Source organism: Scyliorhinus torazame, chromosome 3 (genome assembly GCF_047496885.1).
Source record: "Scyliorhinus torazame isolate Kashiwa2021f chromosome 3, sScyTor2.1, whole genome shotgun sequence".
NCBI classification, from domain to species: domain Eukaryota; kingdom Metazoa; phylum Chordata; class Chondrichthyes; order Carcharhiniformes; family Scyliorhinidae; genus Scyliorhinus; species Scyliorhinus torazame.
Genome location: NC_092709.1, coordinates 143,526,431 through 143,553,121, shown reverse-complemented (window position 1 = coordinate 143,553,121; position 26,691 = coordinate 143,526,431). Strand labels below are relative to the sequence as shown.

Genomic DNA, 26,691 nt, shown 5'->3' with positions numbered 1-26,691 from the left:
TAGGCTGTTCATTAGTGGTGAGCTAGGCAGTAAAACGATGCACGATGTGTCCTTGGCTTAAAACAACACACCAATTATGACACCCATCATCAATCTTCCATTCAATGTCAACAAGTGAGAAAGGCAGCAGAGCTTAGCCACATGATCTCAGCAGGCAAGGGGGATCGGGACTAACCATAAGATAAAAGTGAAGGAAGATGCTTCACAGTCCTTAACTTTTATCCACGAGAAAAGTCAGAGGGCGCTCATTGTTTAATTTTTGCATCAGGTACCGGTTCATTGAGATTATCCATTGAGCTCGTATCTCCCGAAACAATCACCAATGCCGCCCAATCTTGCAGCTCACAATTGACAAAGTGTGTTTTTTTTAAGCAAATGATGATGCCTATTATGTTGTGAAACACTGTGCAAACAGAAGATTTAACTGAAAAAGATCTCTCTTTTCTGTTGGACCAAAATAACATTTGGTATTCACAGAAAAGAGAGTTTGGACATGTTGGCTGGTGAAATTAAATCTATTCTTTGTGACAACTTTAAGACTAATCTGAGAAGCACAGAGCCTTGCTCTGACAATATCCTCCCCCACTTCAACACTGGAAGAGAGTCCTTGTTATACACTTTGCTATTTGGTCCCTTTATCCTTTTTACTTGTCTGATCTTCATCGATCCAGTCTCCCTTTCTTGTTTTATGTTCCTCTACCAGCTTGAGAACTGTGAAAAATAGCGATCCTTTGAACAACTCTTATACCTTGTCTTCCCAGCAGATGCATAACGTTTCTTTGCATTGCAAATATTTTATTGTCACTGGTTTTAAAAATGCAGTGTGAAAGATGCAGGAAATTAAAAGCCGGTTGCTGTAATTCTGCCCCCACTACTGGTTTGAGACTAGTGTCACATTTAGCTCCATATCACTCTCCAGCTGGTGAAAACTGACATCTTCACCTGCACACTTGTACAAAGCTCCGACCCCCGCTGCCAAAAATGTAGATGACAGGTCGCCGTTGAAGAGCCCAATGAAGCAGCTCGTTCTCCGAAAGCATTAAAAAGCAAGAAATGAGGTTCACACCAGTAATAATTATACTGCGGTCAATTCCAAAGCTAAGCAATCCGAAATCACCTCCTGCGGTGTTATCACAGCACTTGTCTCAATTCACTCTGGGCCTCGTCATATTAGATGTTGTACTAAATATTTTATGTTGATGCAAGTTCTGATGTGTGACATTAACACCAAAAATGAGATATTACAGACAAGTAATTTTCATAAGAACTTTCATAATACCTCATTTAAGAAAAAAATCTCCTCTTTTCCTTCACTCCTGCAGGAAGGGCCATCCTGCAATCTGCGCCAATGTTGCAATATCCAAATTTTCAGATCAGGCAACACCGTTTGCATGTGGATAGCAGCAGGATGTTACAAAAGAAACAGTCTAACTAAGTTAGTGGGCATAGCACATATGGGGCTGGGTTTTACATGTCCCCCGCCAGCTATTATTTTGGTAGGTTGGGGGAGGGGATAGAAAGAATACGCTGTGTGGTCCCGACCTGGTCCCCATAACAGGCTAGATGAGCGGATGCCAAAATTGCCAGCATGCCTGCCATATTTAAATGGATAATTAAAGGGCATTTAGGCTTGTTAGCAAGCCTGTTGACCTAAAATATACGCTGCCCATGCCAAAATACAGTTGATGGGAGTCAGACAGAGTGAGCTGGCCATTTTGATAGGGTAGTCACAGAAAAGCTACTTCCCCTGGTGGGGAAATGCAGAATAAGGGGGCATCATCTAAACATTAGAGGTATTCTATTCAGGAGTGAAATCAGATAGTACCTTTTCATATGAATAATAGCAGAAATCTGGATCTCTTTCCCACAAAACTGAGGATACTGTGTCAGGTGAAATTCGCAAGACGGAGATTGACAGGTGCTTCTTAGGTAAGGGGTATCAAGGAACATGGAGCAATGGTTAAGTAAATGGAATTAAGGTGCAAAGCAACCATGATCTGATGGAATGAAAAAAGATTTGCATTTATATGCTCTTTCATGAGCACAGGATGTCCTAAAGTTCTTTACAGCCAATGAAATACTTGTGAAGTGTAGTCACTATTCTGATTTTGCAAATGGGGCAGCCAATTTGTGCACAATAAGCTCCCAATAACATGTTACTGACAAATAAATCTGATATAACTGGTTTAACTCCCTCGTTTTTCTTCAAAATAAAATCTATAGAATTCCTACAGTGCAGAAGGAGACCATTCGGCCCATCGAGTCTACATCGGCCTTCTGAAGGAGCACCCTACCTAGCCCTACTCTCCTGCCCTATCCCTGTAACCACATCTAATCTGCTCATCTTTGGACACTAAGGGGCAATTTTTTATTTATTTGTTTAAATTTAGAGTACCCAATTCATTTTTTCCAATTGAGGGGCAATTTAGTGTGGCCAATCCACCTACCCTGCACATCTTTGGGTTGTGGGGACGAAACCCACGCAAACACAGGGAGAATGTGCAAACTCCACACGGCAGTGACCCAGATCTGGGATCGAACCTGGGACCTCGGCGCCATGAGGCAGCAAAGCTAACCACTGCACCACCATGCTGCCCCTGGGGCAATTTAACGTAGCCAATCCACCTAACCTGCACATCTTTGGACTGTGGGAAGAAGCCGGAACACTTCAAGGAAACCCACACAGACACAGCGAGAACGTGCAAACTCCACACAGTCACCCAAGGCTGGAATTGAACCCGGGTCCCTGGCGCTGTGACGCTGCAGTGCTAACCAGTGCCACCATGCTGCTCTAGTGCCATGGCATCTTTTATGTTCACCTGAAAGGGCAGATGGGATCTTGGTTGAACATCTCATCTGAAAGAGGGAAGGATGGAACAGGCTTGAGGGGCTGAGTGGCCTTTTCCTATTTCAATATAAGATCCTAGATTTGATGGTTCCACAAGGCATTGCAATTGACATCTGAATGGCTGTGCTGGGAGGCTGGGTGGGTGCGAGGGCAGGCCGGTGAGGTTGGGGGATGAGAAATCACCCAGGATTCCCTTATTCAATTGCTATCCCGTCAAGTAAAATGAACATGATGCTTGCAAGAAGACAATGAAGGACCTGCCAACACTCCCTATTATAGTTCGTAAACACTGGGAGTGATGGCTGAGATGCAGGACAGCTATCAGCCCCTATGGCATCGTGTTGCAGGAAGAGTTGCATCTTTGGAGAAGGGACAAAATTGGCATTTTAAACTTCATTTGAAATGAAAGTCCTCCCACTGAAGTGCAATTATAGGTGCAATTGCTCACCTTAAATTAATCTCACTTCTGTTTACTGAACTGACATGGTGTAAAGTTTCACATTGAGCACACACTCCATATACAGTAGCAGTTCCTGGATTTAATATCACCAGTAGGCAAGGATATTTAAACAAGAGTTTCCTGCAAACAAAAGACAAGCTGAAATTGCCAACACACTCCTTCCTGGCTCTGCAGCCTGCCTCTTAAAAATTTATGGCCATAACCATGTCAGAAACACAATGTTGCAGATTGCAGCCAACACATTGAGCAGAACAATTTGCTGGTGGTCATTTTGACTTTCTTAGGCCTGTTTATTTACAAGGTAAGCTGGGAGTAATGTATCAAGTCTTTGATTAAATTAGACAACCAGACAATAATGCTCATCACACAGGTGGTGATTTCACGATATTGCCCATTGAACAATCTTATCTGGGCCAACCTCGTTGGGAAGAAGTGTAAACAATGGATTGAGATTCTGCATTTGCGTCTTAACAAGGAAGGATTTTTAAAAATCCACGGCTATACAACTTGTACCAGTCTCCACCAGCCTATTCATGAAGGCCCTGCCTTCTCAACCTTCCTGCCCCTCGCCTGAAGTGTGATGATCCTCAGGTTAAATCACCATCAGTCAGCTCTCCCCCTTCAAAGGAAAAGCAGCCTATGGTATCTGGGACTATGGCGATATTACTTTTTGCCAGCCTATTACAGTGCAGCACTGGCAAAACCACTGAGGTGGTCGCTGCCTCTGTTGGCGATTTGTCTGTTAAATGTGGGACCCAACAAAGAGGAAAAGAAAAATATTCAAGTGGAGGAGGCAAAGAGAAGCAAAATAATATATTTTCATCAAATTAATGTATTTTTCAATTTTACTGCTCAACTTTTCCCCTTCAAACTAGCCACTCTGAGTCCGTATTCTCCTGCCTATTCTATCTTTACCAAAATTTTCCAAATATAATACACACTTGGACTTTCATAAATTAAAAGTCGGATTTGCCTCATCACCATGTATCATCACATCTAGATAAATGTTCAGGAATGTGCAAACTCCACACAGACAATGACCCAGAGCCGGAATCAAACCTGGGACCTTGGCGCCGTGAGGCAGCAGTGCTAACCACTGCACCACCATGCTGTCTTCAACTGTTTTGACTTGACAGCAAAGTCTGTCCCCCCTCGATCTGCTGGATTTTCGTATCCCAGTCCTCATGGCAACCTTCCATCACCCTCAAGAAGTGTCCCTCCAAATATACTCCTGCGCAGTGCCATCTCTTCAATCTTCTTTCTTCCTTGTTGAACTTTCTTTTTGCATGCACCTTATCTATTATCCGATTATCTTCACATCAATATTTTCTTAATGTTACGAAGGCTGTCGCCTTGAAAATGTGCCTAATCCGTGATTAGCCGTATGGTTGTCAATCTGAGCTCTGCACTGGGTATCTTGTTGCCTATATTATGTACTTTGGAACTCTGTCTTTAACTCCTTTAAATTATCTTTCATTATCTTGGCAATCTCCTCAGCCTTTGATGCAGCCTGCCATCATATACCTCTTAACAAATTACCATCATATGGCCTCCAACCAAAAGGCATGAGATTATTGATATTCAGTTACATTAGAAACTGCTCGACCTATGCTGGATTTAATGATTTTTCTCATTGACTCAAGAGTACCCCATCATTTAGTCCTGTCTCTCCTCTGTTCCCGCTGCATATTAATGGCCTCCCTCCACTTGTCAATCAATCCTATATATTCATTTACAAATGATTCAATCTGACATTCTCAACATTCTTCATAGAAGATAATGTATTTACAAGCTCTCCAATGTAGCGTATGAAGCTTCATATCTTGATCTCCTTCATGTCCATCAACAGAACATTTAAAATATTCATTTGTCCAATTTTTCAAATATCTATTTTCTTCATTTTGTTTGAATGTGTGGTGGTCTCCATTCAACTGAGTGTTTTGACCTAACCAGCTCCTCTGGCATCAATGGTACTACCCTACCCTTTGTAAAACCATTTCAAGATTGCTCAATTTCCATTCTTTTGCCCTCCATGCCAAACGTTAATATCTCCTTGACAAAATAAATCCGAAACATGTTAATACTTGAAGTCTTCTGGACAGGCTATCTGACTTGCACTCCTGGACAGGGTACAAGACAAAGCTGCTCATCCAAAAGGCAAACGCCTCTCACCCCTAGACTCTAACCAATTTCTCTTAAGATTGTCCTTTTCTGAAGTTTTATGAATCCTCCTTCTAAGCTCCAAATATGCCACCTCCATGCTCTTTCTCCTCTGTAAGGAATTTCCTCAGAGCTGCTGCTGTTTATGTGCAAACTGGATTTCCACAGCATTTCTGGTGAATGTACAGCAGCAAAGCTGAAGCAGCTGAGAAAATTCCTGGCCAAAATTCATCATGCAGTCTGATAACCTAAACTGATTTCTTCCTTGAACTGCTTGACCCTTTTTAGTTTTTCCTTCTCCCATAACATTCAGGCTTTTAAAATCCAGTTTGGCAACCCATAATCATTATCTCTTGATTTAACATCCTTTCAACGCCGTTCAGCTTCAGCGATGTCCTTCAGTAGGGCCTTGGTGTTCCTCATAGTTTCTCAATAATCATTAAACAAGACACCCTTTTCAGTATGCAAGGCCAGAGAAAACACAAACTGTCGGCACAAATTTCCTGAATCTAAAAATGCTTTTACTCCTTCACCAATCGCCTCATTGTCAGATGGAAGACAAACCCCATGTATCCAGCAGAGAACAAATGGCCTACAATGCTTTACTTTCAGAGATAACTGTCAAAATGGTAAGCCTGCTGGTACATAGACTTTGGATCTGGGGCCAGGACAGATATCAGCAAACCACGCACCTCTAGCTTGAAATTGGACTCAAACTTAATTCCATCAAGTTAATGGGACAGTATAGTTTTTAGAATTTACAGTGCAGAAGGAGGCCATTCGGCCCATCGGGTCTGCACCGGCCCCTGGAAAGTACACCCCACCCTATCCCCGTAACCCCACCTAACATTTTTTGGACACTAAGGACAGTTTTTCATGGCCAATCTACCTAACCTGCACATCTTTGGACTGTGGGAAGAAACCAGAGCGCCTAGAGGAAACCCACACAGGGAGAACGTGCAGACTCCACGCAGACAGTGAACCAAGCCAGGAATGGAACCTGGGACCCTGGAGCTGTGAAGCAACTGTGCTAACCACTGTGCTACCGAGCTGCCCTGTGGGGATGAGGTTTGGGCAACTTTTTGTCTAGCTATCCCCCACATTCCAATGGCACTCTTATGGACTGAACTGATCTCTCCATGCAACTTCTCTACTATTGTAGCACTATACACCGTCTGCTTCACCCGATGTCTATGTCTATGCATTTACATTGTGTATTTATCGTATGTCCTCTGGTGTTCATGTATGGAATCATCTGCATCATCGGCCTGGACTGTACGCAGTACAATACTTTTCGCTGTACCTTGGCACACATGACCGTAAATCTAAATCGAACACTGGCCAAAGCAAAGGTGCTTGCTTGAGTCAGTTGCTTGGCTACACTGGCCCAATCTGCTCTTAGACGACCTTGAATGAAAATCTTGCCAGTTGAGAGCTGGTGGGAGTATTGTTCAGGCGTTTGGAAAAATCCCAAACCTTCAGCAGGCAAAAAGAGAGATTGATCAACCTGACCAGTGGCTTCACTGGGAGCTGAACAGAGTTTTTTTGTTTGGATATTTGGCTCTTCACATGCCTTTGAATCTACCTTGGTGCCACTCTGATTTGTGGATAGTGCCACTGAAATGTTCTTGCATGTTCTCACCTACTCTGTGCAGATATGCCTGTTAGATTTAGGTAGACCTTGTAGCATTTGCTCCGTGCACTTTGATCAACTAGAATTTCAACCCTATCTTGAATTACAATTGATTATTACTACCTGGGACAAAAAAGATACTGAATAGTGAAGATTGATCACACCAGAAAATGCCACAGAGCTTTATTGCTTAGAATTAACCTTTGCGAAGCTCCGACACAGTCAGTAACCCTGGTGCCTTAATACACGTAAGAGGTTTCACTCATTTACACAATCAGTATCAATGGGAAAACTTCCATAAAACATAGTGGAGAAAGAGCATGGTTTCAGTACAGATCTGCGCCATTCAAATTTGATTCAAATACTGCAGAAAGGGGTGGCACGGTGGTGGTGGTTAGCACTGCTGCCACGCGGCACCGAGGACCCAGGTCTGATCCCAGTCCCGGGTCACTATCTATGTGGAGTTTGCACATTCTCCCCGTGCCTGCGTGGGTCTCACCCCCACAACTCAAATATATGCAGAGTAGGTGGATTGGCCACACTAAATTAGAAAAAAAAAGAACTGGGCACTTTAAATTTAAAGTTGTTTTGAGAGATACAATGTCTATCCTACTTTTGATTTCCATAAAATGTGCAAAGGTCTGTCTGATCGTGACCAGGCAGTCAGCATGACCAAGCTTATCTGACTTATCTGATTGGCTAGTTTTTAAGTATTCGAATATACGGTCAGTCTCAGGATCAATGTCAGCAGACTTTGCACATTCTACCCAGGTGAGGCAGCATGAAATACTGACTGACTCTCTGCTAACCACACGAAATCATTTCAATTCATGAAATAGCTTAGCACCATTTTAAGGAGGCAGGTTGAACCAAGATTTTAAATTGATGAAATAAAACAATAAAAGGCAGTGTAATCTAGAAAGTCTCTGTTGCATCCTGTACCTGTCCACAGAAACAATATATCGACCTGCTGGCTTTTGAAACATGTGGTTATCTTCGAAGTGGGTTAGATGATTCAGATTAGTGAGCGTGCATAATTGCACCCAGAGGAATACCAGATAACCAGATCTGAGACCTGCCTTTTGTTCATGTTTGTAGCTTTGCGATCACTTAATCTTGTACGAGCAACCACATTACTGCCAGTGTAATTTATCAATGGTTAAATGTTAGTTTCAATTTTATAAAAATCATCTTACCCACTCAGAAGGCCTTGTAACGTTGGACAACCTTTTCAATCCTTCCTTAATCCACTTGTTATTTTACATTTGGAACAGAAGCATTCTACTTCTCAACATGGCTCTCTCCCTCTCACTGCCAAACAACTCCTCCACTAACTAATCACAAATCCATCCTGCTCCAGACTGGAATGTACCACATTGCAAAAGGGAGGTGAGGGGGAGGCGGAGTCTAAAAATGAACTCTGCCAAGGACTGTAAAAAAAACACACACAAAGACGCCCACTGATTTTAATCCGGCAGAAAATCAACAGGAGCCGTTAGCCTCAGCAGCTGTTAAGTAGAGGATTGCCTGAAGATGGGGAGTAATTAAATAATTTCCTCACGCCACCATCCCACAGCCCCCCCTCCATTTGTAATCATTGTCCGGACAACCCACTGTGGCACTCAGGGCTTTCCAAAAATGAAGTGTTGTAGGTAACATTACGGTCAGTTCTAGTTGAAAACTGACTTGAAAAACTCGATCTGAGGTAAAATGTGCACCGAGACGATATATTAGGGCTGAAATTTATTCATATTCTACAGTTTCAAAATTACATCCAGAAAAGTATAACATTTACTGACTTAATACAATGTTGACAAACACAATTAGAGCATTTATGTAACACCTCACACACCTCCTGGAAATGATTCAAAGTGCATCATGTACAATGAACTATTCTGGAACCAAGTGACTGCTGTGCGAGTGGTAAACCCAGTAACCATTTTGCACATAACAAAGTACTGCTTAGTGGAATAAATGGTTAAAAACAGAGAAGCTGGAAATACTCAACAGTTCTGATGATAGATCAGCCTCAAGCATTGGGGGCGATTTTGAGCCCATGTTAGCCGTCAGCGTAAACAGTGTTGTGAATCCAAACTCCCACGCTGACGAGATCTCATTTCTTGATGTTTCCTGCCCCTCACCAGTGATGTAATGAAGTTAAGAATCTCATTTCCATATATTTTGATAAATTTCAATCTTATTAAAGGGCTTCCCAGTCACATGATCCCCCCCCACCCCCCCCACCCAAACACAACCTTACTGAATATTCATACTGGTTTATAATAGCAATATAAAAAGGGAAGGGGAACTTGCCATTGGGCGTCAGTGCAAGAATAGCCCCCGAAAGCGGCATGGTGGCGCAGTGGTTAGCAGTGCTGCCTACAAAGCTGAGGATCCGGGTTCGATCCCGGCCCTGGGTCACTGTCTGTGTGGAGTTTGCACATTCTCCCCATGTCTGCGTGGGTTTCACCCCCACAAACCTAAGGATATGCACGTAGGTGGATTGGCCACACTAAATTGCCCCTTAATTGGAAAAAGATAATTGGGTATTCTAAATTTTAAAAAAAAAATAGGCCCCGAGGGAGAGGGAAATACCTGGGTTGGGCCAGAAGTGCCATGTTGGCAGTGCCAGTGGTGGGTCCTCTGGGGAGCCCCTTGAAGGGCCAAGGGGGCTCCCCTTACTTGTGCTGGGGGTGGGAGGTGGGGAGGCGAGCCAAGCCCCCAATAATTGTGTGGTGGGGTGGTGGGGAGGGAGTGAGCCTCTGGTACTTGTGGGGAGAGGGGAGGGGGGGAGGGGGTGGGGAGAGGGGGTGGGGAGAGGGGGGGTGGGGAGAGACAGACCCTTTAAAGCTGGCGCCCCGATCACTGTGGCGCTGGCCTTGCCAGCTCCACCAGGCCCCATCCCGCCAAAGTGATGGGGAAACCACAACCCCAGATTTTCTGTGCACTGAGTTCCAGACAATCTGGTCTAATAACTAGGCTGTGCGTCTGAAGAGATACACGCTGGTTTGGTCAGAACCTGACACTGATAAAGTTTAGTAATATTCCACCCATTAACTCTGATACTCTCTCTCCACAGACGCTGCCTAACCTGCAGAGTATTTTTATGATTTTCTGTTTTTATTTCAGATTTCTGCAGTACCTTTCTTAGGTAATCACTAGTCTGGTTTTGATTTTATCGATTGTGTGCAGTGTGAAGCAGTTGTGAAAGTCAAAATGAATTAAATACCCTGGCAGCATGGTGGTGCAGTGGTTAGCACTGCTGCCTCATATCACCGAGGACCCAGGATCGATCCTCGTGTTTGCACATTCTCCTCGTGTCTGCTTGGGTCTCACCCCCACAACCCAAAAAGATGTGCAGAGTAGGTGGCCACGCTAAATTGCCCCTTAATTGGAAAAAAAATTGGGTACTCCTCAATATACCTCCAGACCTCCATTCAAGGCATGCCTAGATGTGAAATGCTAAACAAGCTAAACATATTGAAAAGAAAGAGCTAATCAGTCAGTGCATCACAGCTAACCTGGCGATGACTAATGCAGAATACCCACAGCACCTAGTCCGCCTTAGAAGCCACCATAGTCAGCGCCTGTGAGGAGACCGGAAAACACCAAGACTGGTTCAATGAAATGATCACGAGATCTAGGATCTCCTTGACCACAAATGCAAGGCGTTCCTGAACTGGTACTTCCCCCAGAACTCGAGTGAGAGAAAACAGGCCCCCAGACAACTGAAGGCCCAGTTGTAACAAAGAACTTGTGACCTAAAGAACAAATGGTGGGTGGAAAGAGAGCAGGAGTCTCAGCAACCCGCCGACAACCACAATGTGGTTTATTCAGCGCAATTAATACGATCCGAGTACCCAGGGACTCACCCCACTGAGAGCCACAAACGGAGAGGCGCTCATCAAAGACAGAGGAGCAGTCAGCACCAACTGGAGAGAGCACTTCGAGGACCTCCTCAACCAAGGCATGCCCTTCGACACCATTCAGCAACACGCTACCTGCTACTGGCTCAGCACACCCCCAGCTTGCCGTGAGGTCGAAAAGGTCATCCAAGCTGAAAAACAACAAGGCCTCTGGCGCAGAAGGAATCCCTGTACAAGTATTAACATGTGCGGAGAAGCCCCCTTGACAAGAATCCGCAACCTCATCACCCTTGTCTGGAAGGGAGCATGCTGTGTGATCTCAGAGACGCTTTAATTGTGACCGTCTTCAAGAAAGGAGACAGGTCCAAGTGCCGAAATTACAGAGGGATTTCCTTATTCTCCACCACGAGAAGGTCATAGCGAGAATCCTCCTCAGCCGCCTCTGCCCAGTGGCTGAAGAGCTCCTCCTGAAGTCTCAATGTGGCTTCCGCCCATCAAAAGGCTCAATGGACATGATCTTCAGCGCTCGGAAAATGCAGGAGAAATGCAGGGAGCAGCAGCAACCTTTTCGATCACGCAAAGGCCTTTGCCGTGGGGGACTGTGGAACATCCTCCTCAAATTCGGCTGCCTGCAGAAATTCATCACCATTCTCTGCCTGCTCCCTGACGACATGCAAGCCGTGATCCTCACCAACGGAACCAGCACAGACCCAATACGTGTACAGTCTGGGATCAAACAGGGCTGCGTCATCACACCAACGCTCTTCTCCATCTTCCTCGCAGCAACACTCCACCTCGTCACCCTGAAGCTTCCCGTTGGAGTGGACCTAACCTACTGGAAAAGCGGGAAACTGTTCAACCTCCGACGCCTCCAGGCCAGAACCAGGGCCACTCCAACCTCTGTCAACGAGCTGGAGTATGCACATTCAGAGGCCGAGCTACAAACCATCGTCGACCCGTTCACCGAGGCATATGAGAGAATGGGCCTCAGACTAAACATATGGAAAACAAACGTTCTTACCAGCCCGTTCCTGCCACACAAAACTGCCCCCCACCCATCGAGATGCACTGTGAGCCCCTGGACAATGTGGATAATTTCCCATACATCGGGAGCCTCCTCTCAGCGTGAGCAGATATCGCGATGAAATCCAGCATCGACTCCCAATGCGCCAGTGCAGTCTTTGGACACCTGAAGAACAGAGTATTCGAAGACCGAGACCTGAAATCCAGCACAGAGCTCATGTTCTACAAAGCAGCCGTGGTCCCCACCCTCCTGTATGCATCAGAAACATGGACAATGTACAGCAGTCACTTCAAATCCCTGGAGAGATGTCACCAATGTTGCCTCCGCAAAATAAGCAAATCCACTGATTGGAATGGCATACCAACATGAGCGTCCTCTCCCAGGCCAATATCTTCAGTATCGAGGCACTGGTCACGTTCAACCAGCTGCAATGGGTGGGCCACATTGCCCGCATGCTTGGCACAAGACTCCCGAAACATGTGCTCTACTCCGAGCTCTGCAATGGTAAGGGCTGGTTTAGCTCAGTGGGCTAGAGAGCTGGTTTGTAATGCAAAACAATGCCAGCAGCGCGGGTTCAATTCCCGTACCAGCTTACCCAAACAGGCCCCAGAATGTGGCGACTAGGGGCTTTTCACAGTAACTTCATACTTGTGACAATAAAATATTATTATTATTATTATTATTATTATTATTATTATTAAGCAATCATTAGGAGTTCAGAGGAAACGCTACAGGGACACTCTGAAATCCTCCCTTAAATAAATGCTACATCCCCATCGACACATGGGAATCGTTTAACTCAGAATGCACAAACTGGAGAAGAAGCATTCGCGAAGGCACCAATCACCTCGAGCATCACAAGGTGAAGCACGCGGAGGCCAAGCGCAAACAGCTTGGAAAGAGAGAGAAGAATACAGAGCATCCCACCCACCCACCTCATCTATCACCACCTGCCAAACCTGTGGCAGTGTCTGTGGATCCAGGATTGGACAATTCACCCACCGCAGAATCCACCTCCCCGGAGTGGAAGCAAGTCACCCTGGACCCTGAGAGACTGCTCAAGAAGATTGCTATTCCCTTTCCTTTCTACAAAACAAAGACAAGGTGATGCTATTAAGAGGCACCCCCATAGATAATAAACTTGTAAAATAGGCTTATTTAATTAAATTATTGGAAGTAGATCCATTGTGTTGTATTTTCTCTTCCTCCCTCAATGTATCTGGACTCTACTTGGAAACGGTCAACAATGAAGTAAGTAAAATCAGCAGCTTACTGCAGATTCTCATCCCAAAGTTCAGTGTGTAGAATTACTGAGAGTGCCCCTCAAACAAGAGACCATTTCGGATTGTGGTTCTTGCTAAAAGGTTAGTAACATTGGCTTGGACTTGCACACAAGAATATCCACTCAGGTAAGATAAAGGAACATTGAAATCAGTCGATTTCGGCGGGAGAATCAGCTGGTGAGTCAGTTTCAGCGGGAGCAGTGCGGAAGTGGTTGCTGGGAGGTAAGTGTGTCCTTTAAAAGCACTTGTCTTTGCAGGGGCAGGCCAGTCGATTTCGGCGGGAGAATCAGCTGGTGAGTCAGTTTCAGCGGGAGCAGTGCGGAAGTGGTTGCTGGGAGGTAAGTGTGTCCTTTAAAAGCACTTGTCTTTGCAGGGGCAGGCCAGTCGATTTCGGTGGGAGAATCAGCTGGTGAGTCAGTTTCAGCGGGAGCAGTGCGGAAGTGGTTGCTGGGAGGTAAGTGTGTCCTGTAAAAGCACTTGTCTTTGCAGGGGCAGGCCAGTCGACTTCGGCGGGAGAATCAGCTGGTGAGTCAGTTTCAGCGGGAGCAGTGCGGAAGTGGTTGCTGGGAGGTAAGTGTGTCCTTTAAAAGCACTTGTCTTTGCAGGGGCAGGCCAGTCGATTTCGGCGGGAGAATCAGCTGGTGAGTCAGTTTCAGCGGGAGCAGTGCGGAAGTGGTTGCTGGGAGGTAAGTGTGTCCTTTAAAAGCACTTGTCTTTGCAGGGGCAGGCCAGTCGATTTCGGCGGGAGAATCAGCTGGTGAGTCAGTTTCAGCGGGAGCAGTGCGGAAGTGGTTGCTGGGAGGTAAGTGTGTCCTTTAAAAGCACTTGTCTTTGCAGGGGCAGGCCAGTCGATTTTGGCGGGAGAATCAGCTGGTGAGTCAGTTTCAGCGGGAGCAGTGCGGAAGTGGTTGCTGGGAGGTAAGTGTGTCCTTTAAAAGCACTTGTCTTTGCAGGGGCAGGCCAGTCGATTTCGGCGGGAGTGGAGCTGGCTGGTTAGTCAATTTCAGCAGGAGCTGAGAATTTTTTTTTTTTAAATTAGTGTTTTAGGCGGGAACAGGAAGTCGACCCGCGGACGTCTGGGAAGACCCTCACCAATAAATTCTGGTGGAGAGGAAACCCGAGACACTACACATGTAGTGTCTCCCACCCGCCCTCCTCCTCTAACCTAATAATAAAACCCATTGGTCTGAGGTAAGTACCATATTTTATTATATTATTATTGTTTTTTATAAAAAATTTAATTTAGTTGTTAGCCAGATCTTGGTAGAAAGTTGGAGGAATGGCAGGGAAGGGAGTGCAATGTTCCTCCTGCAGGATATTTGAGGTGAGGGATGCAGTTAGTGTCCCTGCTGATTTTACCTGCAGGAAGTGCTGCCATCTCCAGCTCCTCCAAGACCGAGTTAGGGAACTGGAGCTGTAGTTGGAAGAACTTCGGATCATTCGGGAGGCAGAAGGGGTCATAGATAGCAGCTTCAGGGAATTAGTTACACCAAAGATTGGAGATAGGTGGGTAACTGTAAGAGGGACTGGGAAAAAGCAGTCAGTGCAGGGATCCCCTGCGGCCGTTCCCCTGAGAAACAAGTATACCGCTTTGGATACTTGTGGGGGGGGGGACTTACCAGGCGTAAGCCATGGGGTACAGGCCTCTGGCACGGAGTCTGTCCCTGTTGCTCAGAAGGGAAGGGGGGAGAGGAGCAGAGCATTAGTAATTGGGGACTCTATAGTCAGGGGCACAGATAGGAGATTTTGTGGGAGCGTGAGAGACTCACGTTTGGTATGTTGCCTCCCAGGTGCAAGGGTACGTGATGTCTCGGATCGTGTTTTCCGGGTCCTTAGGGGGGAGGGGAAGCAGCCCCAAGTCGTGGTCCACATTGGCACTAACGACATAGGTAGGAAAGGGGACAAGGATGTCAGGCAGGCTTTCAGGGAGCTAGGATGGAAGCTCAGAACTAGAACAAACAGAGTTGTTATCTCTGGGTTGTTGCCCGTGCCACGTGATAGTGAGATGAGGAATAGGGAGAGAGAGCATTTAAACACGTGGCTACAGGGATGGTGCAGGCGGGAGGGATTCAGATTTCTGGATAACTGGGGCTCTTTCTGGGGAAGGTGGGACCTCTACAGACAGGATGGTCTACATCTGAACCTGAGGGGCACAAATATCCTGGGGGGGAGATTTGTTAGTGCTCTTTGGGGGGGTTTAAACTAATGCAGCAGGGGCATGGGAACCTGGATTGTAGTTTTAGGGTAAGGGAGAATGAGAGTATAGAGGTCAGGAGCACAGATTTGACGTCGCAGGAGGGGGCCAGTGTTCAGGTATGTGGTTTGAAGTGTGTCTACTTCAATGCCAGGAGTATACGAAACAAGGTAGGGGAACTGGCAGCATGGGTTGGTACCTGGGACTTCGATGTTGTGGCCATTTCGGAGACATGGATAGAGCAGGGACAGGAATGGATGTTGCAGGTTCCGGGGTTTAGGTGTTTTAGTAAGCTCAGAGAAGGAGGCAAAAGAGGGGGAGGTGTGGCGCTGCTAGTCAAGAGCAGTATTACGGTGGCGGACAGGATGCTAGATGGGGACTCTTCTTCCGAGGTAGTATGGGCTGAAGTTAGAAACAGGAAAGGAGAGGTCACCCTGTTGGGAGTTTTTTATAGGCCTCCTAATAGTTCTAGGGGTGTAGAGGAAAGGATGGCGAAGATGATTCTGGATAAGAGCGAAAGTAACAGGGTAGTTATTATGGGAGACTTTAACTTTCAAAATATTGACTGGAAAAGATATAGTTTGAGTACAATAGATGGGTCGTTTTTTGTACAGTGTGTGCAGGAGGGTTTCCTGAAACAATATGTTGACAGGCCAACAAGAGGCGAGGCCATGTTGGATTTGGTTTTGGGTAATGAACCAGGCCAGGTGTTGGATTTGGAGGTAGGAGAGCACTTTGGGGACAGTGACCACAATTCGGTGACGTTTACGTTAACGATGGAAAGGGATAAGTATACACCGCAGGGCAAGAGTTATAGCTGGGGGAAGGGCAATTATGATGCCATTAGACGTGACTTGGGGGGGATAAGGTGGAGAAGTAGGCTGCAAGTGTTGGGCACACTGGATAAGTGGGGCTTGTTCAAGGATCAGCTACTGCGTGTTCTTGATAAGTATGTACCGGTCAGGCAGGGAGGAAGGCGTCGAGCGAGGGAACCGTGGTTTACCAAGGAAGTGGAATCTCTTGTTAAGAGGAAGAAGGAGGCCTATGTGAAGATGAGGTGTGAAGTTTCAGTTGGGGCGATGGATAGTTACAAGGTAGCGAGGAAGGATCTAAAGAGAGAGCTAAGGCGAGCAAGGAGGGGACATGAGAAGTATTTGGCAGGAAGGATCAAGGAAAACCCAAAAGCTTTCTATAGGTACGTCAGGAATAAGCGAATGACTAGGGAAAGAGTAGGACCAGTCAAGGACAGGGATGGGAAATTGTGTGTGGAGTCTGAAGAGATAGGCGAGATACTAAATGAATATTTTTCGTCAGTATTCACTCAGGAAAAAGATAATGTTGTGGAGGAGAATGCTGAGCCGCAGGCTAATAGAATAGATGGCATTGAGGTGCGTAGGGAAGAGGTGTTGGCAATTCTGGACAGGCTGAAAATAGATAAATCCCCGGGACCTGATGGGATTTATCCTAGGATTCTCTGGGAGGCCAGGGAAGAGATTGCTGGACCTTTGGCTTTGATTTTTATGTCATCATTGGCTACAGGAATAGTGCCAGAGGACTGGAGGACAGCGAATGTGGTCCCTTTGTTCAAAAAGGGGAGCAGAGACAACCCCGGCAACTATAGACCGGTGAGCCTCACGTCTGTAGTGGGTAAAGTCTTGGAGGGGATTATAAGAGACAAGATTTATAATCATCTAGATAGGAATAATATGATCAGGGATAGTCAGCATGGCTTTGTGAAGGGTAGGTCATGCCTCACAAACCTTATTGAGTTCTTTGAGAAGGTGACTGAACAGGTAGATGAGGGTAGAGCAGTTGATGTGGTGTATATGGATTTCAGCAAAGCGTTTGATAAGGTTCCCACGGTAGGCTATTGCAGAAAATACGGAGGCTGGGGATTGAGGGTGATTTAGAGATGTGGATCAGAAATTGGCTAGCTGAAAGAAGACAGAGGGTGGTGGTTGATGGGAAATGTTCAGAATGCGGTACAGTCACAAGTGGAGTACCACAAGGATCTGTTCTGGGGCCGTTGCTGTTTGTCATTTTTATCAATGACCTAGAGGAAGACGCAGAAGGGTGGGTGAGTAAATTTGCAGACGATACTAAAGTCGGTGGTGTTGTCGATAGTGTGGAAGGATGTAGCAGGTTACAGAGGGATATAGATAAGCTGCAGAGCTGGGCTGAGAGGTGGCAAATGGAGTTTAATGTAGAGAAGTGTGAGGTGATTCACTTTGGAAGGAATAACAGGAATGCGGAATATTTGGCTAATGGTAAAGTTCTTGAAAGTGTGGATGAGCAGAGGGATCTAGGTGTCCATGTACATAGATCCCTGAAAGTTGCCACCCAGGTTGATAGGGTTGTGAAGAAGGCCTATGGAGTGTTGGCCTTTATTGGTAGAGGGATTGAGTTCCGGAGTCGGGAGGTCACGTTGCAGCTGTACAGAACTCTGGTTCGGCCGCATTTGGAGTATTGCGTACAGTTCTGGTCACCGCATTATAGGAAGGACGTGGAGGCTTTGGAGCGGGTGCAGAGGAGATTTACCAGGATGTTGCCTGGTATGGAGGGAAAATCTTATGAGGAAAGGCTGATGGACTTGAGGTTGTTTTCGTTGGAGAGAAGAAGGTTAAGAGGAGACTTAATAGAGGCATACAAAATGATCAGGGGGTTAGATAGGGTGGACAGTGAGAGCCTTCTCCCGCGGATGGAAATGGCTGGCACGAGGGGACATAGCTTTAAACTGTGGGGTAATAGTTATAGGACAGAGGTCAGAGGTAGGTTCTTTACGCAAAGAGTAGTGAGGCCATGGAATGCCCTACCTGCTACAGTAGTGAACTCGCCAACATTGAGGGCATTTAAAAGTTTATTGGATAAACATATGGATGATAATGGCATAGTGTAGGTTAGATGGCTTTTGTTTCGGTGCAACATCGTGGGCCGAAGGGCCTGTACTGCGCTGTATTCTTCTATGTTCTATGTTCTATTGAGGCCAACTGCAGTCGTCCTGCTAAGGCACGGCTGAGAGGACCTCACTCTGCACAGTTCGCTTTGGTTTTAATCAACATCTGTTCTCACTCACCGGGGCTATATACACTGCCGACTGCTTAATTCAGTTCTTTTGTTGCTCAGTTAAACTAGAAATGCATTACTTTATAGATTAAAACTCCAGTTACAATGTACTTAACAAGGAGGTGCTGAAAAGACACCATTGACTTCCATTGTGGTTTATTGCCATTATTAACAGTAACAATTATTTGCCAGTTTAACAATTATTTGCCAGTTTAACAATTATTTGCCAGTTCTGGTTGGCTGATGACACAATTGGATTGTGTCACAAAGAATACTAAAAGAAAAACAACCTGAGAAACTGAACTTTCTTTTGAAGAATCACAAGCGCAGTCACATTATCCCGAGGAAAATATTAAGCAAAACATCAAATTTGGACCATCGCAGTGTATTAAAATCCAAGAGTGCCATTTTCGGTTTTCCACTGTACAGGACTCAACACAATGCTTAAGTGCAAAATCTAAATGTTACATAGGTAATCTACAACATGTCACCAGTCATGATTTTTACTGTTGTGAGACTGATTGATTCATTGATGTTTGGTGGTTGAATTTCGAGGGGAGATTCTCCTGATCATGTGCTGTAACCTCGGCAGAAGATCCAGAGAAACAACATAAATATTGGTTTTGTAATTTCTTCAGGATTTCTATAGGTCAACACAAAAATCACAGTGGACAATCGGGAAAACCCCCCAGGGAAATTCAACTCCTTCATAACTCCTTATTGGTGTTTGCAAATAAGTTTACCTCATCTTGCAAGATATGGTTTGATGCACACACACTATGTACCATGAGAGTGAAGCCAATAAATAACTGTGAATTTGTTGCAGAAGTATATCACAGCTGAGAGATTCTGATAAACCACAAGAACAGTTTATGTGCAGAGCCCCGAGACTGTCTACTTATTGTTCGAATACCAGTCAATCTTCTGTGGAATTGCAGTGGGGGAGTCAAAATCAAGTTAGTTCAGGTGAAGTAAGGTTCGATGCCAAGAATACCTGAACCAAGGTGCACAGGTATCAGTCTTCACTTTAAAGTCGTAGATTCTGTCCCCATTGTTATATTTCCATTTGAAATTCCTATGCCCAGCTGCCCCTTTCACCCAGCTTTTGGTCACTTGTTCTAATATCCTATGTGGCTTGGTGTCAAATGCTGTTTGCTAACCCCCCCAACCCCCCCCCCCCCCCCCCCCCCACACACACACACACCTTGGGGTGTTTTGCTATGCGAAAGGCACTATGTAAATTACAAGTTGTTATTTATAGTTGAATCTCACTGTGCAAAAATGTCACATTGCAATTAATACTTTCCCGTCAGCAATTACACTGCAGCACCTCCACTGAGAAGAGGGAGTAACTGCAGCACCACAAGGTTACATATGCACAAGAACACAGCAGTTTGGAATGAAAGATTGGTCACAGGAATAGATTTTTAATAGATTAGATGGAGCGATGTTCACAAGGTAATGACTCTTTTTTACATTTCATTAACTTTTCCTACTCAAGAGTCCATGGCTTGATTGACATTGCACATTGTGTTTGGAAATGGACAAATGTGTACTTTCCTGTATTGTTGTTACAACAATGAACATGCATTGTTGCAACATGATTGGTAAAAGAAAAGCTATTTTACTGAAGAATGTATGCACATTAACCTGTGCATGTTGCAAGATAAGTGCAGTGTTTCCACAGTAACTTAGCTAGAGTAAATAATAGAGGCGTGCTATTCGCACATGAAGCACCTAATGTGCTGACATACAGAACATCTGCATAGCAGAATGGGCATCTCATAAGACAATGCTAAATATTACGGCAGTTTTGTACCTAAAACCACCATATTTCCTATGTTAATGCTGTTTTGGGGTGGTGGGGTGGGGGTGTCAGTGGCTCAGTTGGCTGGATGGCCAGTGTGGATCACAGTGGTCCCAATAGCGCAAGGTCTAGTGCCTATTCGGGCTGGTGTACATTCTGGGCCTGAAGAAATATAAGTGACAGGATGGTAGCCCCAGAAGATGCTCATTTAACTACATATTATTTTGAAATCTGGATTAGAAATTTGGATTTGGAAATTTAAAATAAAGGATCCAAGTGAGAATCAGAATCCTTGATTAAGTCGAGTGTAGCGCAGGCAGATGCTAGACTTCCAGCTGACATCACTGCTTCAAGAAAAAAAAAGACTATTTGCAAAGCACCTTTTTGTTATCTCAGGATGTCCAAGGCGCTTTACAACCAATTAAGTGATTTTGAAACAATATCATGGCGATGCAGCCAATTTATACACAAAAAGGTCCCATAAGCAGCAATAAGATAAATCTTCTGTCTCAATTATGTTAGCTCAGAGATAAAAAATCTACCAGGACTTACAAAGGTTATAGCACTGGTACACTGTGGACAAAATCAAATATATTTTGTCTTAACATGAAATTTTGGCACACGGTGGTGTAGTGGTTAGCACAGTTGCTTCACAGCTCCAGGGTCCCAGGTTCGATTCCCGGCTTGGGTCACTGTCTGTGCGGAGTCTGCACGTTCTTTCCGTGTTTGCGTGGGTTTCCTCCAGGTGCTCCAGTTTCCTCCCACAGTCCAAAGATGTGCAGGTTAGGTGGATTGGTTATGCTAAATTGCCCTTAGTGTCCAAAAAAGGTTAGGTGGGGTTACGGGGATAAAGTGGAGGTGTGGGGAAAGGGTGGAGGAATGGGCTTAGATAGCGTACTCTTTCCAAGGGATGGTGCAGACTCAATGGGCCGAATGGCCTCCTTCTGCACTGTAAATTCTATGATTCTATGATTGTTGCCTCACGGCGCCGAGGACCCGGGTTCGATCCCGGCCCTGGGTCATTGCCCGTATGGAGTTTGCACATTCTCCCAGTGTCTGCATGGGTCTCAACCCCACAAACCCATAGATGTGCAGGGGAGGTGGATTGGCCATGCTAAATTGTTCCTTAATTGGAAAAAAAATGAATTTGGCACTTTAAATTAAAAAAAAACTTTAAATTATGAAATCAACACTACCCAAAAATATAAACAGATCTTTTAGTGATCACATTTTCTGCGTTATTTATTGTTACTGCCTTCTCTACGAAAACAATTCTACTCTGACTCAATCACATTATTTTTTTTTCTAAATTTTGAGTACCCAATTATTTTTTTCCAATTAAGGGGACAATTTTTTAGCATGGCCAATCCACCTATCCTGCACATCTTTGGGTTGTGGGGGTGAGACCCATGCAGACACGGGGAAAATGTGCAAACTCCACACGGACAGTGACCCGGGGTCGGGATCAAACCCGGGACTTCGGCGCCGTGAGGCAGAGGGGCTAGCCACTGCGCCATCACGCCGCCCTCAATCATGTCATTGAAGGTGTGCACTGCGCTTCCTAGCAAAGGACAAAACACATGTGCATCTAAATATGTAATTAGGTACAGCAGACAAAGCAGATTTAATCAGATCTAAAGATGCTTCAACCTGTTATGTCCTGATGTCATGTAACAATACATAATAGAGAAAGGTCTAGTACTAATAATTCCTCGGTTTTCTTTTTTGGGTTGAGTTGATTTTATCACAATTTATTATTGGGAACAAAACATTTCAATTTACCACAGTGTTTTAGACACTGTGTTGGATTCAATATTTCACACTACTACACAGTACTGTACCACAGATCATTAGAACAAGTCAAATAAACATTAGTTCAATTAACTATGCAGCTGCACAAATTGGTCATTTCTGAACAGACATGATTTTCACTTCTAACGGGTGACAAAGTGACAGATATTTATCTACAATGAATACAAGAAAATGGCATATATGTAAATGTTTTCCTTGCTTGTTGGGAATCTTAGTTTTATATCTAACAGAAAGAGAACATCATGGGCGCAATTCTCCGCTCCCGCGCCGGTTTGGAGAATCACCTGGGTCGCCAAATTTTCCCGCGACGCCGGTCCGACGCCCTCCCGCGATTCACGGAAGCGGCCAGATCGGCACAATCGCGTTATGCGCGGCACGGTCCTGTGAATCGCCGAGGCAGCCAAAATGGCGATTCACCGGTTCTCAGTGTCGGATGGGCCGAGCAGCCTGCCCAAAACGGCGGGTTCCCCCCGGCGCTGTCCACGCCTGGTCGCTGCCGGCGGGAACATCGTGGGATCGCTGGGGGATCCTGCATCGGGGGGGGGGGGGCTCAAATGGGGGTCTGGCCCGCGATCGGTGCCCACCGATCGTCGGGCCGGCCTCTCTGAAGGAGGACCTCCTCTCTTCCGCAGCCCCACAAGATCCGTCTGACATCTTCTTGCGGGGCGGACTTGGAGAAGACGGCAACCACGCATGTACGGGTTGGCGCCGGCCAACCCGCGCATGCGTGGGTGACGCCAGTTATGCGGCGCCAGTCATGTCATGTATGCGGCGCCGCCTTTACGCGGTGCCAAGGCCTGGCATGTGTAAATGACGCGGCGTCGCTCCTAGCCCATTATCGGGCCCTGAATCGGTCGGGATAGGGGCCGTTTTGCACCGTCATGAACCTCAACGGCGTTCACGACAGCGCGAACACCCTGCCTCCATTTCGGAGAATCCCGCCCCATATCTGCACAACAACTTATATTCATATATTGCCTTTAAGGTAATGAACTGTCCCAAGGTATTGCATCAGTTCTTTAAAAAAGCAATCCAGTCTTACTCCCTTTTCTTTGCACACGGTCCTGACAATGGTTTCTTTTCAAGTACATATCCCATTCCCTTTTGAGAGTACAGCTGAAGTTGTTTGCAACCCCTTTAGGCAGTGCAGTCCAGATGCCCATTCTGCTGTGCAGATGTTCTGTATATCAACACATAAGGTGTTAATGGCAACTCTTGGCTTTTTCATCAAAGAATCATTTTAATTATTTGTAATGTTGCTGATCATATGTTTTTCAAACTATCTGCCCATTTTATGGAATCTCATAAATAAGGAATGCAGAGGTGAGAACACAATGAACAGAAATAAATATTAATAATACATTTTATAGGTTAGAAAAAGGTCCGGATGTAGCCAAGTATGTTACGGCAGGCTGCGGATTGATTCATTGTTCATAAATATATTCAGTTAAATTAACTTTGCACTCATCAAGCAGCTGAAAATCAACACATGAATATGATGGGCAGTTTTGGTGATTAAAAGGTTTGAAAGCATCACAATAATGTTACAAAGATGTCAAGAAAGGAATTGAAGATACTCAGGATGGAAATTAATGACGAGTTGGAAGCAAGGGTGGAGTTCCCACTGCCTTCTCACCTGGGGACAGAGGGGCCTCATCCTGCCGCTACTATTGTTTAACAGCGGATGGGGACTCACTATCCCGGGAGGCCATCCAGCAAACCCGATTGTTTTTGTCTGTGAGGGATGAGGGGGGTTGGCAGGGGCCCTCATCCAAAGCCACTCTGAAGATGATCAAATGATTGACATTGCGGAGGGGATGGGGTGCAGGAAGCCACACCTCTGCCCTTGCGGTCAACACACACCTCTCAACTCCAGCTCGTACCCCTAGGAACCCCACCCACCACACTTATCTGACTTCAGAGGACCCATCACCTATTCCTGTGTAATACTGACAGTGGCCAGCACTCCATGTGGCCCTGCTGGTACTGCAGAGGTGCCAGCCTCTGATTCGCCAGTCCCTCTTGGGCAGGATTTTGGCCTTACTAGGGCTTAATTGAGTCGAAGGCCCGGGGTTGTCTAAGTATGTGCCTGATTACTTTGGAATTTCCTCAGGCCTTCCGTGGAAAGATGACGCAGTTCTCCAACCAGTGAGCAGGACTATGTCGCCGGCACTAAATTTCACCCAATTGAGGAGAGAATAAACCAACAAAAGATTCAAGTAGGAGGAAAGTTGAACATAATCTACTTCCAGGATGCTGAGATTTCTTGTTTTCAAAGCCACAGGATGTCCAAGACATTGCACAACCATTAAATTATATTTGAAGTACAGTCACGGTTATGTCTGTAATAGGGCACTCAATTTGGTTCTTTGGTGAATTACTTTAAAAATGTGCCCAACCCTTCTGCCAATAGGTAAGATAGTACAAAGTAGTGAGAGGGTTTGCAAGTCAATTAACAAGTCTGACAGGCCATGTTGTGAACGTTTCTTCCATTTAATCCTAAACAGAAGGAGGGTTTCATCGGCTTCTTAAAGGATGAGGATGGCCACCACATCAACCAGTTGCAAGTATCCCACTGGATATCAGCTCCGGTCTCCATTTGACAGGACTATCTGGAGTGGGGTTGAAATAAAACCTGATTTACAGATGGGAAAGATATCTCTGGTGAAATTCTGCATTCTATTCCCTCTGAACTTTTATGATAGTGCTATGAAGGATATCCTCTTGTACCATGGTGAGGTTGGTTCACTTAGATGGCTAATGTATGGTGCAGAATGATGCCGACGGCACGGGTCCAATCCCTGTACCAGCTGAGACTGTTCATGGAGGTTGGCATCTTTATCTTGACCCACACTTGATGTGGAGAGGTGTCCTTTTAAATAACCAATTTAAATAACCAGTTATCCTTAAAGGAAAAAGATGCCTATGGTCCTTTGTGAACTGGAGCTAATTATCTGCCTTAGCTAATGTGCCATTTGCATCATTACCAATTTGCATGGTTTAACCTCTGCTTCACCCTTCCAAAGCTCTTACAGCTGGGAAGAATAGGTTTTCATATGAAATTGCAATTTGTGATTGCAATGCACCTTTCAGGAATCTTTGAAAACTTATAGACTCAGTGCCGCATGTAAAACCCTGCACTTGCATACAATGTGGGGAAAAAACAAACTATTTAATGTTGATTGGCACAACCTTTCAGCTATTGTGTGCATTGGCTTTCACTGAGATTTTTTTAAAAATGTATTGCCTTTTTCAGGCTCCCTCATGCCATGCTAATCCCCAGCCCTGAAGTTGCAGGAGACAATTTGTTCCCATTGCTCACCTGGGAAGGTTTACCTGCCCGTTTTCTTTTCCATTGCTCCTGGTTTGGAAATGCCTGGGCTTTGTTCATTATCAGCTAGGCGATGTCACAGCCAGGATTGCACACACGCCACACGGTGGAAATGCAAGCTTCTTACTGCTCTGCGGTATATCACATGCTGTGTGTGATCCAACTACAATTACTATAGCTCGCCTGCTGCAGTGGTCACATTTGATGATTGTGAACGAGCTCCAAAGACCCTTCCAACTCCAGCTCACTGAAAGCCGCCAGAAAGTTCAGCATTTCATCTCCCAGGAAACAATGAAACGCTCCAAGAATGAAACAGTGTGAGCAAAGTCAGTGCAGGGCGGGCCAGAGAGCAATACCATACAATCCTGCACACACAAAGTCTCTGTGTCGCAAAAACAGGACAAGATTGGGCCGACTGCTGAGGAGGGCAGAGGGTGCAGGACTGGAAAGAACAGGAGACAAAGCTCAGCTCTATTTATCTGTTGGATTTAACACTATTTTTTAGGGACTTCACAAATGTACACAAAGTTGCTGAATACTTAAGCACTTACTAGCACCGAAAAGAAATTCAGCACTCATACAAAGAAGAATATTCAACCCTCCTTCCATCACAACAATGTACAGTAAGGAAGTCATCCTGTAAATGTTTTAAAAATAGAATGTTTATCCACTTTCTTTCATCACCATGGGCGGTTGTTCAGGAAAAGGACCATAGATTTTCTCTCGATTAAAGCCCAGTAAATAACCTGGCAAACTTCCTCAGTTCACGAAACATGTTCACCCAGTGTGATACTTTAATCGTATGAATTTGTTCCGGCAGTTGCCTGATACAGGATACTCCAGGCAAATCCTTTTTAGGAGCTATTTACATTTCGCTAAGATCTCTGGAAAACGTGGGGCTGGATTCTCCTCCCACCCCTCCCGGATGCCGAAATCACGTTTGGTGATGGGGCAGAGAATCCGTTTCGGCGCAATTCTCCTCCCCCGAAAACCAGCGTACTCGTGGAGTATGCCACGCCAAGTATCCACCGCCTCAGGACATTGCCTGAGGCCCGCTCCGCGATGCTCCACCCCGAGCAGCCGAATTCCCGACGGCATGGTTCTAACATGGTCCCACCATCCGTGATCCTCGCGTGGCGGCTGCGGACTCAGTCCAGGGCCGGCAAAGTCGGGGGAGGGCCGATCGGCGGGCAGGGGTCGCTTCATTCGG

At 45.5% G+C, this 26,691-nt stretch overlaps 1 protein-coding gene across 3 annotated transcripts in view; it reads right to left on the bottom strand.

Moving 5' to 3' along the window:
- shroom3 (shroom family member 3) overlaps positions 1 to 26,691 on the bottom strand; it is a 646,833-nt gene that overhangs the window by 157,303 nt on the left and 462,839 nt on the right. Inside the window, exon 1 of one of the 3 annotated variants that reach the window (XM_072496331.1) lies at positions 8,298 to 8,431. The exons of the other annotated variants lie outside the window; for them this stretch is intronic. The gene's annotated coding sequence lies outside the window, so the exon portion shown is untranslated. Of the gene's footprint in view, positions 1 to 8,297; positions 8,432 to 26,691 lie in introns of those variants that run through there. 3 annotated transcript variants of the gene reach the window in all.